Genomic DNA, 20,759 nt, shown 5'->3' with positions numbered 1-20,759 from the left:
TTTTTTGTTTTTAAAGTCAGATCTCCATAATAATGTTTTTAACCACTTAAGAACCTCGTTTTGGAATTTAAAACAGTTTTTTTTGCTAGAAAATTACTTAGAACCCCCAAACATTATATATTGTTTTTTTTCTAACAGCCTAGAGAATAAAATGGCGGTCATTGCAATACTTTTTTTTCACACTGTATTTGCGCAGCGGTCTTACAAGCGCGCTTTTTTGGAAAAAATTCACTTTTTTTAATAAAAAAATAAGACAACAGTAAAGTTAGCTCAATTTTTTTTTATATTGTGAAAGATAATGGTATGCCGAGTAAATTGATGCCCAACATGTCACGCTTTAAAATTGCGCCTGCTCATTGAATGGCGTCAAACTTTTACCCTCATAAATCTCCATAGGCGACGTTTAAAAAATTCTACAGGTTGCATGTTTTGCGTTACAGAGGTGGTCTAGGGCTAGAATTATTGCTCTCGCTCTACCGATCGCGGCGATACCTCATATGTGTGGTTTGACCACCGTTTTCATATGCAGGCACTACTCACATATGCGTTCGCTTCTGCGTGCGAGCTCGTCGGGACGGGGCGTTTAAAAAATTTTTTTTTTTAATTTTTCTTATTTTATATGATTTAATTTATTTTTACACTGTTAAAAAAAAAAATGTTTCACTTTTATTCCTATTACAAGGAATGTAAACATCCCTTGTAATAGAAAAAAGCATGACAGGTCCTCTTAAATATGATATCTGGGGTCAAAAAGACCTCAGATCTGATATTTACACTAAAATGCAATAAAAAAAAAAAAAAAAAAGTCATTTAAAAAAATTACATTGAAAAAATATGCCTTTAAGACGTATGGGCGGAAGTGTTTTGATGTCGCTTCTGCCCTGCAGTGTCATGGAGACGAGTGGGTGCCATCTTCCCCTTACTCATCTCCAGGCACAGCAAGGGGACAGACGCGATCACCTCCGCTGCTACCGACGGCTACGGTTAGTGGCGGAGGGCACTGGATCGAGGCGGGAGGGGGGCCCTCTCCCGCCACCGATAAAATGATCTCGCGGCGAATCCGCCGCAGAGACCACTTTTATCTTGTAGCCAACCGCCGCATGAAAACGGGGATACCGGGGTTATGGCAGCTAGCTGCTGCCATAACAACGATATCCGCCGGCAAAGTTAGGACGTATAGGTCATAGGTGCAGATTCAAAGCTGTCATGGAGTAGCCTGCAGTTGGTGTATGGTCCGTATACCTGCTATATTTCCAATTTGACGCTGAGCACAGAGAAGCAGCGCCACTGGGTTGGCGTCCGGATGTCCAGTTTACACACAGGCCTATCAAGCTTGCCTTCTGGTAAGCGCGACATCTATGTGGTGGTGGATCACAATGAGTGGTGGTTTTTCATCCAATGTTTCCTATATAGCCTTCACTGGGATTGACTGAGGGATTTGTGCTTCTGTGTTTGGACTTTTCTGTCTCGGATGATTTTTTGGTCACATATTCACATGCTTTTATTCACTATATTGATTTCAATTTATTCATATATATATATATTTTTTCACCAGGTTGTTTTTCAATTATATTTATTAGCGCAATTATTTCTTTTATTGTTGTTTTTTGTGTATATCTCACAATTTAGCTGCTGCTGGCAGGGATTTGGTAGCGCAGTATTTTTCTAGTTCTAAAGTTAGGACGTACATCGGCGTGCGGCGGTCGGCAAGTGGTTAATTTTTTTTTATAGTCATTTTTATTTTATTTTTTTAATCAAGATCTCCTGTTGTTTTTTTTATTTTAAAAAATGTTTTAGTGATCTCCATATTTTTTTTTATTTTTTATGTCACGTTTCCACAACATTATTATCTTGTATTTGTAAACCTCAAGGAGGTTGCTTGGTGTCCCTTATTAATTAGACATTGTATTTTTGAAATGTACCTGCCTACTCACAAAAAAACTTTCCTATTTGAAGAAAAACACATAGGCAAGTATTTTCGTATAAAAAAAAATCTACATTTATTCTGGCTCATAACAACAACAAAAAAAGAGGAAGGCAACGCTGGAGAAACTGCTGGAATCTGTGAAGCCTTTGTACCCCAGGGCAGACATAAACTCTTTGTAAATTAAAATTGGTAGCTTGAGAAGTCCATATAATAGGGAGCACAATCTGGTCCAGGACTCCCAGGCTCACGAACAGCAGCAGATGACATATATGTCCTCAGGCTGTGGTACTACAACAGCCTGCGTCTTCTGTCAGACCAGACTGAAGCCAGGTCATCACTTTCTTGTCTTCCTTGCAGCCTTCCCTCCAGCCTTTCCTGCAGGCTGTGGCTCTGGAGGTAGACTTGTGGCAGGAGTAGATGGAGGAGGAGGATGGGCAAGCTCACATAAGTGGACATCATCGGTCATTTGTCCCCTCAACCCCTTGTGAATGGCCTCAACAAAATTTTTTTTCCCAGTTGAGGTGTTGGCCCTCCTCCATTTTGTGCAAATTTGAGGCTATATAGTAGCCATAGGTCTCTCCGGCATCGAGGGGGGCTTTTAAGGGCCTCATTAGCCTCCTTAATGAGGACAAGTGCTGCCTCCTCCACGTTCCTCCCCTTCCTGGGCCTTTTGGGTGGAAGGTGGAGGGGAGGGACCTGGGATTGGGTGAGGCTGGGTCTGGCTACCTCCTGGCTGACACTAACCCACACCTCCTGGCTGACACTTCCCCCCGCCTTCTCCTGTGTGCCACATTCCAGAGCCTCCTCCTTGCTGAGGTCTTCCTGTGTATGAAAAAGGGACATTTTTAGTTTTAGTTTTTGGTTCATCAATCACACACAATTTTAAACTCATGACTGTTGCAAATTGAATGTTAATAAATAGAAAAGACTATCATTCTGAGCCCAGCATTTTTCATTTTAGTCCCAATCATTTTTGGTCCCTACTGTCTATTGATACATCAAACACTTTTTGTTAAATCATTCATTTCCTAGTAATTATAACATCTAGTTAACAACAATAATTTTCCCACAAAAAATATGTTTAAAAATACTATACCTGGCTCCAGCTGGGCTCCTCAATTTCTTCCAGGATGGAAGGCCCAGATTGGTCCTCAGGAGCCTCAGCTGGGGTTGAGGGAAAGGTTGAGGGAAGGTTGGATGGAAGAGTGAAAGGCGATTCCCTGGCTTCCATCTGTCCTTCCAGAAACCACATCTTGTTGTAGTACCACAGACTGGGTACATACACATCCGCTGCTGTGCTCCTGACCTCATGGACTTATGGACCTTTTGAAGCTCCTTCCTATACGTGCTTCTCAAGCTCCCAATTTTCCTCTCCACAAAGTTGACCTCTGCGTTGGGGACCTGCGTCTTCACAAATTCCAGCAGTTTCTCCAGCGATGCCTTCCTAGCTGGTTTATTTCTATATAAGGGGTTTTTCAACTCCCACAAATTGCGCATATCCCTGTATTTATCAATGAACTAGCCCATGAATTCCGGGTCTTTAATTTGTTTCATTTTTGCTGCAAGACCAAACAAAAGACAAAAACACTAATATCAGGCTAAACTCTCCTAATCTTATCCCAATATAGGCCTCAATCTAGAATCCGTATAGGCCACTCATGTCCCAAGTTCAAATGTTACCTTCGTTATTACGTTTGTCGCTTCCATTCCACCTTCTTCCGCACATAGAACGTAGGTACGACACACACGTGTTAGCTTTATAAACACTGCGCATGCATGAAACTCTGCACGCGTTACCCGCCCCTGACATTCTTTCTAGAATATTCCCCGCTCCTTCTCTTTTGGCATGCAGTGGGAGACAACAGGGAGGAGACACAGCAGGTGCGTGATAATACCAGTAACCAGGAGGAAAGTCCGGAGCAAGTAACGTCCCGATCCAGGAGGAGGAGATTTCAGGCCTCAAATATGGCCTTTGTAGAGATGGTGGAGATGGTCGACATATTGAAGAGGGCCAACTATGATGGGAAGTATGGACCGTACATCAACCCTAATTAGAGAAAGGCCAAGATCATGACTAAATTTGTGAAGAGTCTGCCTCAGGAATTTTGGGGTATGACGATCCAAGGAGCAACTGAGGAAATGCTGGTCAGACCTGAAACTGAGGGAGCAGGATCAAGAAAGTGCTTCTAAAAAGTAAGTACCGTATTAATCGGCGTATAACACACGCCGGCGTATAACAAGCACCCCAAGTTTAGGAGGGCATTTTAAGGAAAAAAACTTACATTTAAATGCCCATCAATGCAGCCTCATCACTGTTCATCTGCAGCCTTGTCCATCATTGCAGAATGAACAGTGTCCATTTGCAGCCTTGCCCATTGTCATATGCAGCCTTGCCCAGTGCAGCCTTGCTCAGTGCAGCCTTGCCCAGTGCAGCTTGCCCAGTGTCGTGTGCTGTTTGCAACATTTAATGTTTAAATTTGCCGCCGAGCTAGCCTGTGTACTCGTCACGCCGCCCCGCCTCCCTGCTGTTCAGAGAGGATGAGAGGAGCGAGCGCTGCCGAAAAAGACCGAGCCGAGTGTACTGTGTACTCGGCTTGGCTCGGCTCCGCTCGCAGTCCCACCACTGGACCTGTGTTATGTCCATCATAGGAGCTGGGCGGGACTGCGAGCGAAGCACTCGGCTCGGTCTTTTTCGGCGGCGCTCGCTCTTTTTTTCTTTTTTTCTTACACAGACAGTGGGGATCGGCGTATAACACGCACCCACAATTTTCCCCTGATTTTAAGGGGAAAAAAGTGCGTGCTATACGCTGATAAATACGGCAGTTGTCGTGTGTTACGATTATTATTATTACTTGCGTGCTGCTCCATGTGCTTTTCTTTAATACTGGACAGTTTAAAATGGTGACTTTCATGTTCATGGGCACAGTAATCGGTCATAGTAAACATTGTTCGTTTGCCAACTAAATACAATGTTTATGCCAGATACAGGGTTAACTACATTTGGTCATGATAATTTGTATTAAAAGAAGTTTAGGACATTGTTGTCTAGATGTGTTTGAAACTAGAAGGAATTGCAAACTTGATTCAGCGTAATGTAAGGAGAGGACACTCAGCAGCTATTTACACATCTGGACTCAGGAGCACTAGTGTGGGACACAAGAACAAACTTTTTAGGGTGTCCCACACAGGTGCTCCAGTGGATACTTGGGGTGTCTCCATGTGTGAAACTTGTCCAAAAAAGGGAAGTATTCCAGCTTGGTTAAGGGAATAAATCATGTCTTCAGCTTTGAACTCTGCCCAAACAGACAATTGTACCCCACTTCCAAGCAATGTTTCATATTACTATTTCTGGCCTCAAATATCTGTGTGCTAAGTATACCTTTTGTTTCATTCTCATAGGGGAGAAAAGACTCAGGATGTCTGAGGACTCCAAGAACCCCCCCCCCCACCTCCTGAAGAAGGGGACCAGGAAACACCACAAGCTGAGGATGTGGAGGAAGGAGAGGTGGTGGAAATTGTCACCACAACAGCTGAGCGTCTGACACCATGGATTCAGGTAATAGAAGTATGCCAGCATATTTATAATACATGATGTGTATTTTTTCTTTTAGGTGATGTGCATGTTGTTGAAGAACAAGCTCCTCATTTCACCACTGACAGTGCCCAAAGGTTTATCCAGGACATCATGTATTGTAGTCAGGATTTAGACTTTTTTAAAGCAAAAAACACATGAGATTAAAGTCAAACTGAAGAACATGATTAATGTAGTAGGAAGAATATAAATACCCCAAAAATGCCACTTTTTTTTGTTTTTAACGATGTTTTATGCATTTTAAAAGCCAAATTTTGAAGATGCACACAGTGTGTCAACATGTGCTATCTGCCATCAGGGGATATCAATGTACGCGTTTTGTAGCTGCAACCCCTTCCTCGCAACTCAAATAGGTGTGAGGAAGTGGTTGCACCCCCAAAACACGTCCATTGATCCCCCATGATGGGAGATAGCACATGTTGACATTAGGTATGGGATCAGGAGGAAAATCTCCAGTTTGACTCCTAATTTGTGTGCATCTTAAAAATTTGGCTTTTACAGGGGTGACATCACCCCATCTGATGAAGGCAATATCAACACATTTTGGACACTATAATGTCTGATATTGCCTTCAGGTTTTCAATGTTGTACTTTGTAAGTTCATGACTTGTGCATGTTATGTTTTGAAACATGCCTGTTTATGTACCCTAAAAAAATATTGAAGGTAAAACTTTAAGAAACCCATATATTTTGATTTAAAAAAAAAAAAGTTTTACAACGCACATGTGCACAGAGTAAAAGGTTTTATACTCAACAATGTGTGGCTTCTTCTTTCAATGATCAATACCAGTTTTTGGATTAAGTTTGTGTTTACAGTGACAATGGGTGTTATTTAATAATGGAAAAACCATTTGGCACTACAAGTGCACTAGGAGAACCTGGGAGACAGCAAAAAAAAAACACAAGCAGTAAATGAAAATTAAGATTTTATTAGATAAAATAGAAAATTTATTTCAAATGGGCTGGCATAGCAATGGCCCCCCTACCCGTAAAATATTCGACATATTTTTCCAGCACTTCATGGGCGCTTTGGGGGGGGGGGGGCCAGGACGGCCCACTTCCAGGGCCGTCAGTGTTTCATTTAGGCTCTGTTTCCACTAGTGCGCCCCCAAAGTCGCGCGATTTACACTGCGACTTTGTGATGCGATTTGTGGTGCGATTTGTTGCGACTTTAAAAACATTGTGCGACTTGGATGTTCTGCAATTTAGTCATAGTGATGTAATTCCTTATCCTGCTTAGTTATTTCCCCTTCCTCTTTCATTGTCACGTGTTGTATGTTTGTTAGCAAACATGTTGACTATGCAATATGTTGGGTCAGCAGTCATTTTGGCTGCTGTAGCAGCATTTATAGATGCAGAAGAGGAGGATAACAGGAGGAGGAGAAGGCATAGGTTTTGGATCCATCCCATCATCGCCCAAAGGAAAGTGAGAGGCCAGTTTGGGGTCCTTTACAACGACCTCCGTGCTCATGAAGACAAATTCTTCAACTACACAAAGATGTCAATTAGAAGGTGATTACATTTTTTGATGTCAACTTGCAAATGCTGCCAGATATATTTATGAAAATGTGTATATGCCTGGTCAGTATGACTCTTTTTATAATTTTTAGGTTTGAATAGCTAGAAGTGTTAACTATAACCTGATCAAATTGTTTCAAAAATGGAACTCGATTTTTAAATGTTTGATTTTTACATGGGCAATGTAGATAATAGCCATATTTTTTCTCTTTACAGTTTTGATGAATTGTTGGCTTTGCTCTCTAGCCATCTAGAGCGACAAAACACAAGTTTCCGAAGGAGTATTCCAGCTGTTGAAAGACTCATTATAACATTGAGGTAACTTTTCATACCTACTTTTTCTTCTTCTTAACTTCTATGTGGCATTTGGATATCCACATCATTCTTTCATCCTCTTTACATGAAGTACAAAAATAAATACTAGCATGTAATTGTGCGTGAGATTGTTTTTACAATATTAACTTTGCCTCTACATCACCAGTGTCTTTCTCCTGCTCCTCTTCTTCCTTCACTTCCTCAGGCACCTCCTTCCTAGCTCATTTTTTTTTAGTTTATTGCAGTAGCTTAGTGTAAATATGTATCATTATAATAAACTGTATGTACTGTTCCATTTTAGGTACCTGGCAACTGGACATTCCTTTGCAAGTTTGCATTATGAGTTTTTGGTCTGCAAAACTACTGTCAGCAATATTGTCCACGATACCTGTAGAGACATCTGGAATGTCCTTAGGGATTTGGTCCTGAAGAAGCCCACTTGCGAAGATTGGTGCAAGATAGCGGATGGAAAACATATGAGGGTAGTGATGCCCATCGGCAGTGGAACCAAATACTTTAACTACAAAAAATATTTGTCTTTTGTATTACTAGCAGTGGCTGATGCCAATTATTGTTTTAGCTATATAGACATAGGATCATATGGCAGCAGCTCAGACTCCAGTATTTTCCAAAGATCATCGTTTGGAAGAATGTTGAGGGAAAATGGTCTGGACCTGCCACAGGACTGTCCGTTGCCAGGAACAAATGGGCCGCCAATGCCATTTGTGTATGTTGGAGATGAGGCCTTTGCTTTCAGTGAGCATCTATTAAGGCCTTATTCCAATAGGTGTCTGAGTGAAGAGAAGCGAATCTTCAATTACCGGTTAACAAAGGCAAGACAAGTGGTAGAATGTTCATTTGGCATTTTAGCCAACAAGTGGCGTTTGCTACATACACCGATTAATTTAAAACTTGAGAATGCAATATCTGCAGTAAAAGCAGCATGTGTGCTTCATAATTTTGTTAGAATTCGTGATGGCTATCTTTTTGAAGATTCCCTCATGCACGATCTGGAAGGTGCACAATGGAGTGCCAGTAGGGGCACCACCAATGGTGCCACTGTGCGTGAGGGATTCTCGTCGTATTTTATGTCTGCTGCTGGTTCTGTCCCCTGGCAGCAGGATGCCATTGCATAATGTATGTCATGCATTTTATTGTAATATTATTTAGATGTCTGTTATGTTTCATTGCATCCAAATACAGAATGACAGGTCTTTAACACAAATTCGAAAAAAGGATAATTAGAAAATGCATAATGTAACCAGAATATTTTTTATTTTCCTGAATTTTGTGCAAGAATGCACCAAAATTATTTTTTTTTGGTTTTGGTGAACTACGTCATTTTTTGTTACTTTTTAACAAGCACAACAAATATTAAAATAATAAAATATTTCACTTTGAACACCACAAAAATAAAAGTCATAAATAAAATAAAATATATAATCTGAATCTTTTTTACAAGACAAATCTTTTGCAAGAAGGCAAAAATAAAGAAATAAGTTCCATAAACTCAAAAATTCAACAGTTGTTGTTTTGGCCTCCACAACCAACCAAAAAATATAGAAACCCACAGCAAAAATAATAGAAAATTACAATTGCTCTTATGTTTTGTTTTCAGTGGTCCTGGAAACTGAACTATTGGTTGGTCCAGGGAAATCCACTGATGGACCAGGGTAATATTTCCTTTCAAGAAAAGGCGGAATCTGACTGGGTGTAGGCTGCCTAAGTTGGTGAGTGGTTGGGGGGCCAAGGGTAGAGGTAGTGGGGGCAGGAATTGGATGCAACATGCGTGGCCTTGAGGGATTCAGCATATTACTATACTGGTCACAGTATGGACGGTTTATTGGTGGAGCATACTGTGTACTTGGAAAGTGAGTGTATTGTTGATAAGGGGGATATTGGGGAAGGGGGGTTGCATATACGCTGAGGATGTTGTTGGCCCCTCACCCACAAATGATTGAGCAGTTGACATCAAAGCCATCCCGAGTGCATATTTTTTCTCAGGGGGTACCTGTTTACATATGCCTAAAATTACAGTGAGAAATGCTGTCTTCACACTGGTTTTCAGCCATTTTAGTGGACATCTGACTGACTACATCTAAAATTTTATCCATGGGTTTCACAGGCAGGGCACTTCCCCTTGAAGATCTTCGCATTGCTAGGCCCTGGTTCTGCATCCTCCTCATTCATTGAGTTTGATGTTGACCTTGATTCATCTACGAACAGTTCCTTGTCAACATTGTCTTGGAATTGTTCTTGCTCCTCCTCCGCAGCAGCTTCCTCTGACTCATCTTCTGCTGCCAAACCCTGTGTGCTGTCTTCCCAGCTTGCTTGGGTTCTGAAATACAAATCACATATTTTTAAAGTAAGCATTACAATTTGATATGTACAATTCGTAACATATGCCTGCTGATAACTTACTCTCGCATTTCCAACACTGGTTTTAAAAAATCAAGATCCCGGCATGGGCATATGGGGCTAATCTTTTTGAGTCGGAACCACTCCTTCCTTCTTTTAATTTTCGTAAGTACCGGTTGTAGCAGTCTTTGAGACTTCTCCATCGAGTTTGTAACGAGTGCACTACAAAATATAAAGCAAATAATAAATTAAAACAAAAAACTTTATTAACTGCTTATAGGTCATTCATTTGCTAGGCTGCATAATTGATATGGATGGTGTTAAAACAACCGCTAAATATATTACCCATGACACCTGCATAATTTGCCATGTGCTGAAGGATGTTGACAGGGCCATCTTTATTATTTAATATTATTTGGACCGTGGTCAAATATTATTTGCTGGCCCACACACACACACAGATTTACTTTCCTGCAGCCACAGGTTACAGGAAAGTAACTATATAAATTCCACCATCAACACAGATCACAGTGTTGACAGGGTATTCCCTCCTGCCAAACCATTGTGATCTCCTGGCAGGAGAAGCGGTCCCCACCAAGAAAACACAGTGCACATTGTTAACACACACCCATTAGTTGCAGAATATTTAAATAGGTGCAAGGCGCAAAGTGCTAAGCAGCATATATCAACCACTTACTTTTTGAAGAACGTTTTGTGGCTGATAAAGAGTCCAAGGTATCATAATATACGCGAGCCACTTCCAACCATGCTCTCTCCTTCTTTGAATGATCTTTGTAACCTGGATCTCTGAGGTCATATATTGCCGGACGTTGTCTGACAAGCCTAATAATTTCCTCATTATCATGAACTTGTCGCTTGTTTTTTCTAGCCCTAGGCATGCTTCCTGCTGTCTTCCACACTCGCATACATCAATATAGGAAGTGATGTATTTGGGAGGAGCAGAGATCATGTGCTTCCGTAGACTTCCGTGGAAGTCGCAACAAAGTCACGGTGTCAGACATGTACATATGACTGCATTGCGATTTAATACCTTTCTATGGAGAACAAGTCGCACCGAAGACGGAACAAAGTAGTGCAAGAACCTTTTTTGGAGTCGCTGTGACTTGAGTCGCACCAATTAGAACGGGGACCATTGAAGTACATGGGTTTTGACTTGTCATGCGACTTGACATGTGTCAAGTCGCAAAACAACTCGCACTAGTGGAAACAGAGCCTAAGTCTGGCCTCAGGCCAACATATCTTGGATTATTTCATTTTAAAAAGTTTTGCAGTATGCAGCAAGGTAACACAATGTGGTTTAGTTTGTACTCCGCCATATTTATGTCAGTTAAAAATAGGCAGAACCGGCTGGTCATTATCCCAAACGCATTCTCCACGACTCTTCTGGCTCTGGCCAGCCGGTAATTAAAAACCCTCTTCTCCGGGGTGAGGGTCCTCTGGGGGAATGGCCTCATCACGTGATCACCCAGAATGAATGCCTCATCTGCGACTAACACAAAATGGCAGTCCCTCAATGTTATTTTCCCCAGGTGGCAATCCCAAGCCACCACTCTGGAGACATCGAAAGAACTCGGTCTGGGCAAAGACTCCACCATCCGATATCCGGCCATTCCTCCCCACGTCCACAGAAACTCATATGTCGCTGACACCACCGCCATCAACACAATACTATGAAACCCCTTATAGTTATAAAAGTATAACCCCGAATGGGGTGGTGGTACGATGTGGATGTGTTTCCCATCAATTGCCCCATCTACAGTTGGGAAAGTCCCAACGGTCGGCAAAGTGGGATGCCACAGTCTGCCATTCCTGTGGCGTTGAAGGAAACTGTGGAATCAAACAAAAACATAAATATTAGTCATTTTGCACATAATCTGCAAGCAGATTAGACACAAAGATTCTTGGCCAACACCAGTATAACATTTTTTTGACGGAGTATTTAAAGGCAAAAATATCAGGTCCACTTAGCAGATTCATCCCACCCTCTGATGGCCCATTGTAACAATTTAAGGTGGGGGGGGGAGATGTTTTGGACAGGTGTTACTTTGGCTAACCCCTCCTTACTTACACTATTGTCAGCCCACTGGACAGGTAAGAAGTGTCATAATACAAAAATATGAATACACACAATGTACAAATTGAAGCACATTTTTTTACATTCTGCAATGAACTAGCAAGATAATAGGAGAAACAAACTTTAAACAGTACCATCTGAAAGTATTCAGGCAGGCCCTTGCACTACATAGTGAATTTATCCATAAATATGAACACAAAAGAGGCAGGTATAGTGTCTATGGGTTTGGAAAAGTCAACAGATAGAGGATTGGTATGGGTTGATTTAGCAGTTGGGGGAGGGAGGGTTAAAAATGATTTTGGGGCACCAAAAAAAAGCCTCTGGCACTCTGCCTGAATTTAAGGACACAAATAACATTGGTACACATTTTAGGGGGTATTTAGAGTAAAGCACTACTATGGAGCTGACAAAATACATTGTTAAGTGACTAAGCTAGGTGGATCTGGGCCCAGAATAGCATGCTGGGGAGGTTATTGAAGGCAAATATACATGAAGGACAAAAAATGAAGTTTAAAAACTGCCAGCATGCATGGGTACAAAGGGGACATTCCCAGCATATTACAATCATGGTAATTAGGGAATGATGAAAGAAATATAATACATTAGCAAACATTAAATACATAGAATGTGATGTTAAAAGGAGAAAACTTACCCTAATATAGTCCTTCTGCAGGACCTGAATGACAGCAGAACAGGTCTCTGGAATAATGATCCCCAGAGCCTGGGGGGAGATGCCTGTCGAGAACTTGAGGTCCCGCAGACTTCTCCTAGTCACCAAGTACTGCAATGTGGCAATTAGCCTTTGTTCGGGAGTGATGGCTTGCTGCATGCAGGTGTCCTGCCTGCTGATATAAGGGGACAGCAAAGCCAACAAACGGTGAAAAATGATATAATTCCTGAAATCATCAGGGTTATTCTCCTGGATCTCCCGCAACAAAGGCATGTGAGAGAATTGGTCACGCTAGAGCAACTTATTCTTGGTCCATGAACTCCTCCTCACCCTGTTCATGGACTGGGCTTGGGTCACAGTAGGAACCCCAACACCAAGCCCCCACACAGCACAAACTCTACGACGAGGATGTACCTGCAACATGGCTTCAAAACGGTCAGCTGGCCAGAACGAACTAAACAGAAAGCACTGAAAAACAACAAGGCTTGAAAGAACGAGCTGAAAATCAGAAACGAGAAGACAAGAACGCACTGAAAATCAAATACGGTACTATAAATAGCACACACTGACAAACAAATGCGAACTCACTACACGCACTGAAGAACAGATACAAACCCACAAGCACAAACTGAAGAGCAGCAACGATCGGAAAAGCACAAGTCTGAAAAGCGCGAATAGTCTCTCACCAAACTTCTACTAACATGAGATAAACAAGAGATTAGCAGAAGGAGCCCAAAGGGTGGAGCACTTGGTATTGAACTTCCCTTTTCTAGTCCCGTCGTACGTGTTGTACGTCACCGCGTTCTTGGAAGTCGGAATTTGGTGTGACCGCGTGTATGCAATACAAGCTTGAGCGGAATCCCGTTGGAAAAACCATCCAAGGCTTTTCCGACGAGCATTCCGATCATGTGTACACGGCATTAGAACGATTAAAAAAAATACATGAACACCAATTGGTCGACATTTGGAGAATTCAACATCCAATTACAAAAGACTATACATTTCATTTGGCAGTACACGGTACATACTCAAGGCTGGATTACATTTTGAACACAGAGCCCTGGAAGAAGTGCGGGAAACAACAATAAGAATAACAACAGTCTCAGACCATGCACCAGTCATAATGAAGATGAAATTACAAGGAGAAACTTATGGGAAAGGCCCATGGAGACTAAATGAGGAGTTAATTAATAGATGACGAGGAAACAGAAAATACAATAACAGAAGAGATCGTCTAATATTTTAGTAAGAACGAAACGCCAGAATTATCAAAAGCAAGTATATGGGAAGCGCAAAAGGCGGTTATAAGAGGAAAATTGATTTCCATTGGGGCAAGAAAAAAGAAGGAAAGAGAAAACACCATGGAGAAAATCATAAAGGAAATATATTAACGTGACCAAAGAAATAAAAAGCAAACAGAAGTGGAAACCCATAGAGCCCTAATTATAAAAAGAGATCAACTAAAAGAACTGATGGAGCAAGAAACTAGGAAAGAGTTCAACAAGGTGCACAGGAGAGATACAAATGGGGTAACAAGCCAGGGAGGCACCTCGCAAAAATCTTAAATAAAAAGAAGTCCTTAAACTATATAGAGAAGATAAAGAATGATAGAGGAGAAATAGTAAATAAGACAACGAAAATTGCAGTGGCCTTCCATTCGTATTATAGTGCACTTTATGCAATAAGAAACCAAGAGCCAAAGGAAATAAAATAGGATTTTTATAACAGCTTACCTGTAAAATCCTTTTCTTGGAGTACATCGTAGGACACAGAGCCTCAAGTATTTACTTAGTGGGTTATAGCTACCTTCAGGCGTTGACACTGGCACACCCAATACAGGAAGTTGACTCCCCTATATAACCCCTCCTCTTTCCAGGAGTACCTCAGTTTTTGTAGCCAAGCAATATACTTACATCCCATAAAACAGAGGGGCGGGAGCTCTGTGTCCTATGATGTACTCCAAGAAAAGGATTTTAAAGGTAAGCTGTTATAAAAATCCTATTTTCTTTATCGTACATCATAGGACACAGAGCCTCAAGTATTTGAGGGGAGGGAGACACAACCCGTAAGGCACCCCCAGACCTTGAGGACTCATACTGCTGCCTGCAGCACACTGAGCCCGAAGGCGATATCCTCATTCCTTCTTACATCCACTTGATAAAATTTTGTGAATGTATGGACCGAAGACCAAGTTGCAGCCTTGCAGATCTGAGCAAAGGAGGCCTGGTGACGCACTGCCCAAGAAGCACTAACCACTCTGGTAGAGTGCGCCTTAACTTGAAAAGAGGGAATCGTACCCCTTAAATCATAAGTTTGAATTATAACTTGCCGAATCCATTTAGCAACAGTGGATTTCGATGCTGCCTGTCCTTTCTTAGGACCCTCTGGCAGAATAAATAAGACATCAGTCTTACGAATCTGAGCAGTTTTCTTTAAATAGATTTTCACTGCTCTCACTACATCAAGACAATGTAATGACTTTTCTTCCCTGGAACATGGTTTTGGGAAAAACGATGGCAGGACAATATCTTCATTCAGATGAAAGCCTGAAACCACTTTTGGCAAAAAACCTAGACGAGGGCGTAACACCACTCTGTCCTCATGAATAATCAAATATGGCTCTTTACAAGAAAGAGCAGCCAATTCTGAAACCCTCCTTTCTGAGAATATAGCAACCAAAAATATCAGCTTCCTAGTCAGAAGGACTAAGGGAATATGCTGTAATGGTTCAAAAGGATGTTTTTGTAACACTGACAAAACTAAATTCAAGTCCCAAGGGGTTAAAGGTGATTTAACTGGCGGATTAATCCGCATCACCCCTTGCATAAAACCCTGGACTAAAGAGTGCGTAGCAAGCAGTCTTTAAAATAAAACCAATAAGGCTTAGACTTGGCCCTTAATAGTACTTAGGGCCAATTTCATCTCTACGCCCAATTGTAGAAAGGCAAGGATTCTGCCTATAATATATCTCCGAGGGTGCCAACCCTTGGATTCACACCAGGAAACATAAGTTTTCCAAACTCTATAATATATAGCTCTGTAAACTGTTTTCCTTGCATTGATTAAAGTTGAGATAACTGACCTGGAAAGCCCATGTTTCTTCAGAATGTGGGTTTCAATAGCCAAGCCGAGGTCGAGGCAGCAACTGAATCAGGGGAAAAGCATAGATCAGTGATTCCAGATAATTGGTCTGAAGGATTTCCCTTTCAGCAGATTCTGGCTTTGTAACCAACTGAGGCTTTGGGACACTCTTGGGGACAGCCGCATTGGCAAGTCCAAAGCTTGGATCGTCTTGTTCCAAGCAGAGTGGATACTGTTTTGCAACAGTCTTGAATGGAACTGGGCATAGGGAACTGCTTCCAATGAAGCTACCATATTTCCTAACAACCTCATGCAAAGGCGAATTGAAGGATTTGCTTTTGACTTGACCATCCATACCAGCTCTCGTATGGAGCTGATCTTTGCTGAAGGCAAGAACACCCTTTTCTGGGCTGTATCTATGATAAGGCCTAAATAATCCAGCCTTCTTACTGGTTTTAAGGAAGACTTCTCTAGGTTGAGGATCTAACCGAGACTTTCCAGGTAACTGCTTTGCTTTAAGAGAGTCACTGACTGGTCTATTAACAATAGATCGTCTAGGTATGCCAACACTGTTATGCCCTGTGCCCTTAACCTAGCTAGAGGCGAGGCCAGTATTTTTGTGAATACCCGTGGTGCTGTGGCTAGCCCGAAGGGTAAGAACGAAAACTGAAAGTGCTACTTCGAACCGCAGAAACCTTTGGTGAGCGGGAAATATAGGGACATGCAGATATGCATCCCTGATATCGATGGACGCCAGAAGTTCTCCCCTTTGTAGGATGGAGACCACTGACCTGATCGAATCCATGCGAATTGAGCGGATTTTCAGGAACCGATTTAGATATTTTAGATCCAGAATGGGTCTGACATCTCCATTCGGTTTTGGTACCGTAAACAGGTTTGAATAGAATCCCAAACCTTGTTCTTCTGTGGGGATCTGTACGATTACCCCTTGAGTCAATAATTGGTCTAATGCTTGAAACAGGGATTGTCTTTTCCCTGGATCCTTGGGAACATTTGATCTCAGAAAATGAGATGATGGAAACTCCCGAAACTCTAGTTTGTATCCTAGAGTCACTGTGGAGAGAGCCCATCTGTCCTGAGTTTCCCTTTCCCAGACTTCTGCGAAATGCAGAAGTCTTCCCTCCACCTTGTTGAGGGGAGATGCCTCTTCATGAGGAGGTCTTAGTATTCTACTTTACAGTTTTGCGGCTCCAGGTCTTCCTTTGAGCCTGGGCCTGACCCTGTGATTTTCCTCTGGAATATGACGGTGGAAGCCATCACCACTGCCTACAGGCGGATGCACTTGGTGCAGGAGAGAAAGTCAGTTTAAATAAAGGACGTTTACACTTTCTTTTGACTGGCAAAAGAGTACTCTTTCCACTGGAAATTGTCTGGATGTATTTATCCAAATCATCGCCAAATAGTCGCACCCGATGAAATGGGAAATTAGACAGAAACTGTTTGCAGGTGCTTTGACAGACCAACCCTTTAGCCAAAGGGTACTATGGATGTGTATTAGCACAAGCGCAAGGCGAGAAGCCTGGTGAATAGAATCCTGCATAGCATCTATGGCAAAACATAATGCTTTTGGTAACTCGGCCAACTCACAGGCCTGTTGTGCAGGGAGCTTGTTAAGGGCCTCTGTGAACTGGTCCTTTAAGGACTGACAGATGCCTATAGCTGCAATTGCAGGCTGAGCAACAGTACTTGCTAAAGAAAAAGAAGATCTTAACAGGAATTCCAACTTTTTATCTGTTGGATCCTTTAGCATTTGCGCATTTGTCCACTGAATAAGTCAAACTTTTATTCATGCTGAAAATCGCAGCATCTACTGCTGGAACTTTCCATTTTTTGGTGAATTTTTCCTCCATGGGATAGAATCTCTTTGGAGGGAGAAAATGCTTATCCGGATGATTCCATTCGGTATAAATAAGTTTCTCTAGTAATGCGCGGACAGGAAACGCATGCACTGGTTGTGAAGGTTTCAAAGAACCTAAAGAAGAAACCAGACTTTCAGCTGACTCTGTTAGGGGTAGCATGAAAGTGGAGCAAACCATGTCCGTTAGGATTTGTACCTCAGATTGTGAAGCTGAAACATCAACTGTTGTTTCCCATGCAGAGGAATAATCAGTTTGTTTTTCCCGATCGTTTGAGGGTAATACGTCATCCTGTCCCCACTGTTCCCCTGGTAAAGGGTTTGGAGTGGGAGAGAGGGATCAAGCACGCTTCCTTCCTATCCCCCTCATTGGAGGATACGATTAAAGCGGCTAATTTTCCTTCCTGGGGGTGGTTTTGGTGCCTTAGTAGTAAGCTTTGAAGCCATAGTGCAAAGCACAAAAGCAGAGGCACTCTGATAACTGTTCTATTTGCCTGAACAATAGTAGGAAAAACAATGACAGCATAGACTAATCTAATGCCAAACAATAAAGTCTTTTCCTGTACTGCAATGCCTGTGTAAACCCCTCACGTGCACCAGCGCTCCTGTGTCCTGTGGCAGTCTTGCTTTAGCTGCTCTGATAGACACTGTCTGTTACTAGTCTGTTTTCAGAGTATCAGCTTTTAAGCCTTTTTTCAGGTGTAAGCCTGATTGTGTGCGCCGTGTGTTTTCAAGGATGCTGAGTCCGCACACGGCACCGACCGCTTAAGCCACGCCCCTTCCCCGCCCTCCTTCCTCTGACGTCAGCTTCGCGCGCGCGCGCGGCGGCTTAGATCTAAAATACACACCAGAGGAGGAGAGGAGACTGCAGTCACCCCATAACATAAAATCGCGGCATACGCGGATGACATCCTCATGTATGTAACTGTCAGTCTGGGCTCAGCCCTTCCTTCTCTGAGCTAGCAGCTCAGCTGTCGGCTAATTGCCAGCTCCTTTCTCTCTACAGTGACTCAGCTGTTGATGATCTGCTAGTCAGTCCTGGCTACTTAAAGCTGTCCAGCTCACTTCATCTCTGTCTTCACCTTTGGTCACATCTCAGAGACTTTCTCCTGCGTTCCTGTTGAAGACTTGCTCGGCTGATGTCCCTTCTGGCTCCTGATCCTGCTTGCTGTACTACAACGTTGATCTCTGGCTCTCTGACATTGGCATTGGCTGACTACCTGATCTGGTTACCAAACTCTGGCTATGTATTGACTACGCTTACTCTGTTTACCTTTATATTATTATTAAACAAGTGTGATTAACTGTACTTCTGTCTCGGTCTGATTCATGGTATCTGACAGTAACCAACCCAAGAGTAACATTGTCAAAGAGATAAAAAAGTATGGGGAACTGTCAAACTTTAAAATAAATCCTACCAAAACAGAAATATTAAATTTAGGAGTAGAAAAAGATGAAGAACTCGCACTACAAACGGAATTTCCATTTACGTGGGTGAGAAGAGAATTGCCATACCTGGGAATTAAATTGACATCATCTGTCAAGAAGTTATATCTGGCAAACTACATTCCATTGCTTAATGGGATCAAAGAGGAGCTAAAGAGGTGCTCATTACAGTCTACAACATGGTTGGGATGGATAAACATATTTAAAATGGTGATCCTACCATAAAATAATATATAAATTCCAAATGCTACCAATAACTATACCACAGAGCTTCTTCAGAACAGTTAAAACAATGATGACAAAATACATTTGGCAAAACAAAAAACCAAGAGTAAAATTTGCAATAATCACTAGGAAAAAAAACATTGGGTTTAACAACGCCAGATATAGGTAGATACTATAAAATCAGTAATTTTTTCACAAATGGTAGAATGGGTAAATGAAAATACCGAAAAAAGTGGATTATTTGGGTACCACGTAAATACAGAACACTAGGGCTGGAGATACATGAATTGACTTCAAATGTGTTTAAAATATGGGATACACTATATCGACAAAAAAAATGGGCATACAACTCACCATTAATTGCACTTACTGGAACAATTTTTTTTTCTCCCAGAGGGAACACTTTTAGGTGCTAGAATGGGGAATGCACAAGTAAGGGATATCACTAAACAGGGGAAGATGAAAACACCATGGGAAATAAAGGAAATAAATGGGTGGGAGATAAGTGATTGGGAATATTTCCAACTAAAACACTTGGTAAATACACTACCACAACCAATTAGAAGTGAGAAGAACTTAAAGCCACTGGAAAAGCTCTGTGGTGTACAAACTCCATTAACCACTTACCCGCAGGGCACTTAAACCTCCCCTTCCTAACCAGACTAATTTTCAGCTTTCGGTGCTCTCACATTTTGAATGACAATTACTCAGTCATGCAACACTGTACCCATATGAAATTTTTGTCCTTTTTTTTCCCACAAATAGAGCTTTCTTTTGGTGGTATTTAATCACCATTGGGTTTTTTTTTTTTGCGCTATAAAAGAAAAAAAGACTGAAAATTCTGTAAAAAATGAATTTTTCTTTGTTACCGTTATAAAATTTTGCAAATTAGTAATTTTTCTTCATAAATTTTGGCCAAAATTTATACTGCTACATATCTTTGGTAAAAATAACCCAAATTGGTGTATATTATTTAGTCTTTGTGAAAGTTAGAGAGTCCACAAGCTATGGTGCCAAGCTCTGAAAATTGATCACACCTGAAGGTAAGTACAAGGAAGGTACAAATACCCCCCAAATGACCCCTTTTTGGAAAGTAGACATTCCAAGGTATTTAGAAAGGGGCATGGTGAGTTTTTTGAAGTTGTCATTTTTTCCCACAATTTTTTGCAAAATCAAGATTTTTTTTCTTTTTTCACAAAATTGTCATATTAGCAGGTTATTTCTCACACACAGCATATGCATACCACAAACTACACCCCAAAACACATTCTGCTATTCCTCCCGAGTATGGCGATACTACGTGTGAGACTTTCACACAGCGTGGCCACATACAGAGGCCCAACATGCAGGGAGCGCCATCAGGTGTTCTGGAGCATAAATTATACATCTAATTTCCTAACTGCCTCTTATGCCGCGTACACACGAGCGGACTTTACGGCAGACTTGGTACGGCATACCGGATTTCGTCGGAGAATTCGATCGTGTGTGGGCTCCAGTGGACTTTGTTTTCTCAAAAGTTTGACGGACTTAGATTTGAAACATGTTTCAAATCTATCCGACGGACTCTGCTTTCTAGCGGACAAACCGGTCGTCTGTGGGCTAGTCCGATGGACCAAAACTCACGCATGCTCTGAAGTAAGTACAAGACGGAAGCGC

The 20,759-nt window shown here is 41.8% G+C and overlaps 1 protein-coding gene across 4 annotated transcripts in view; it reads right to left on the bottom strand.

The window, feature by feature from the left end:
• Window positions 1–20,759, bottom strand: part of MARCHF6 (membrane associated ring-CH-type finger 6) — a 1,314,422-nt gene that overhangs the window by 117,102 nt on the left and 1,176,561 nt on the right. The window contains exons 24-25 of one of the 4 annotated variants that reach the window (XR_012244456.1): window positions 9,774–9,932; window positions 9,013–9,690 (exon numbers count right to left, since the gene is read on the bottom strand). The exons of the other annotated variants lie outside the window; for them this stretch is intronic. The gene's annotated coding sequence lies outside the window, so the exon portion shown is untranslated. Of the gene's footprint in view, window positions 1–9,012; window positions 9,691–9,773; window positions 9,933–20,759 lie in introns of those variants that run through there. 4 annotated transcript variants of the gene reach the window in all.

The sequence above is a fragment of the Aquarana catesbeiana genome, linkage group LG05 (genome assembly GCF_042186555.1).
Source record: "Aquarana catesbeiana isolate 2022-GZ linkage group LG05, ASM4218655v1, whole genome shotgun sequence".
Classification (NCBI taxonomy): Eukaryota; Metazoa; Chordata; class Amphibia; order Anura; family Ranidae; genus Aquarana; species Aquarana catesbeiana.
The sequence above is the reverse complement of the archived record's forward strand: the minus strand, read 5'-3'. Positions and strand labels throughout refer to the sequence as shown.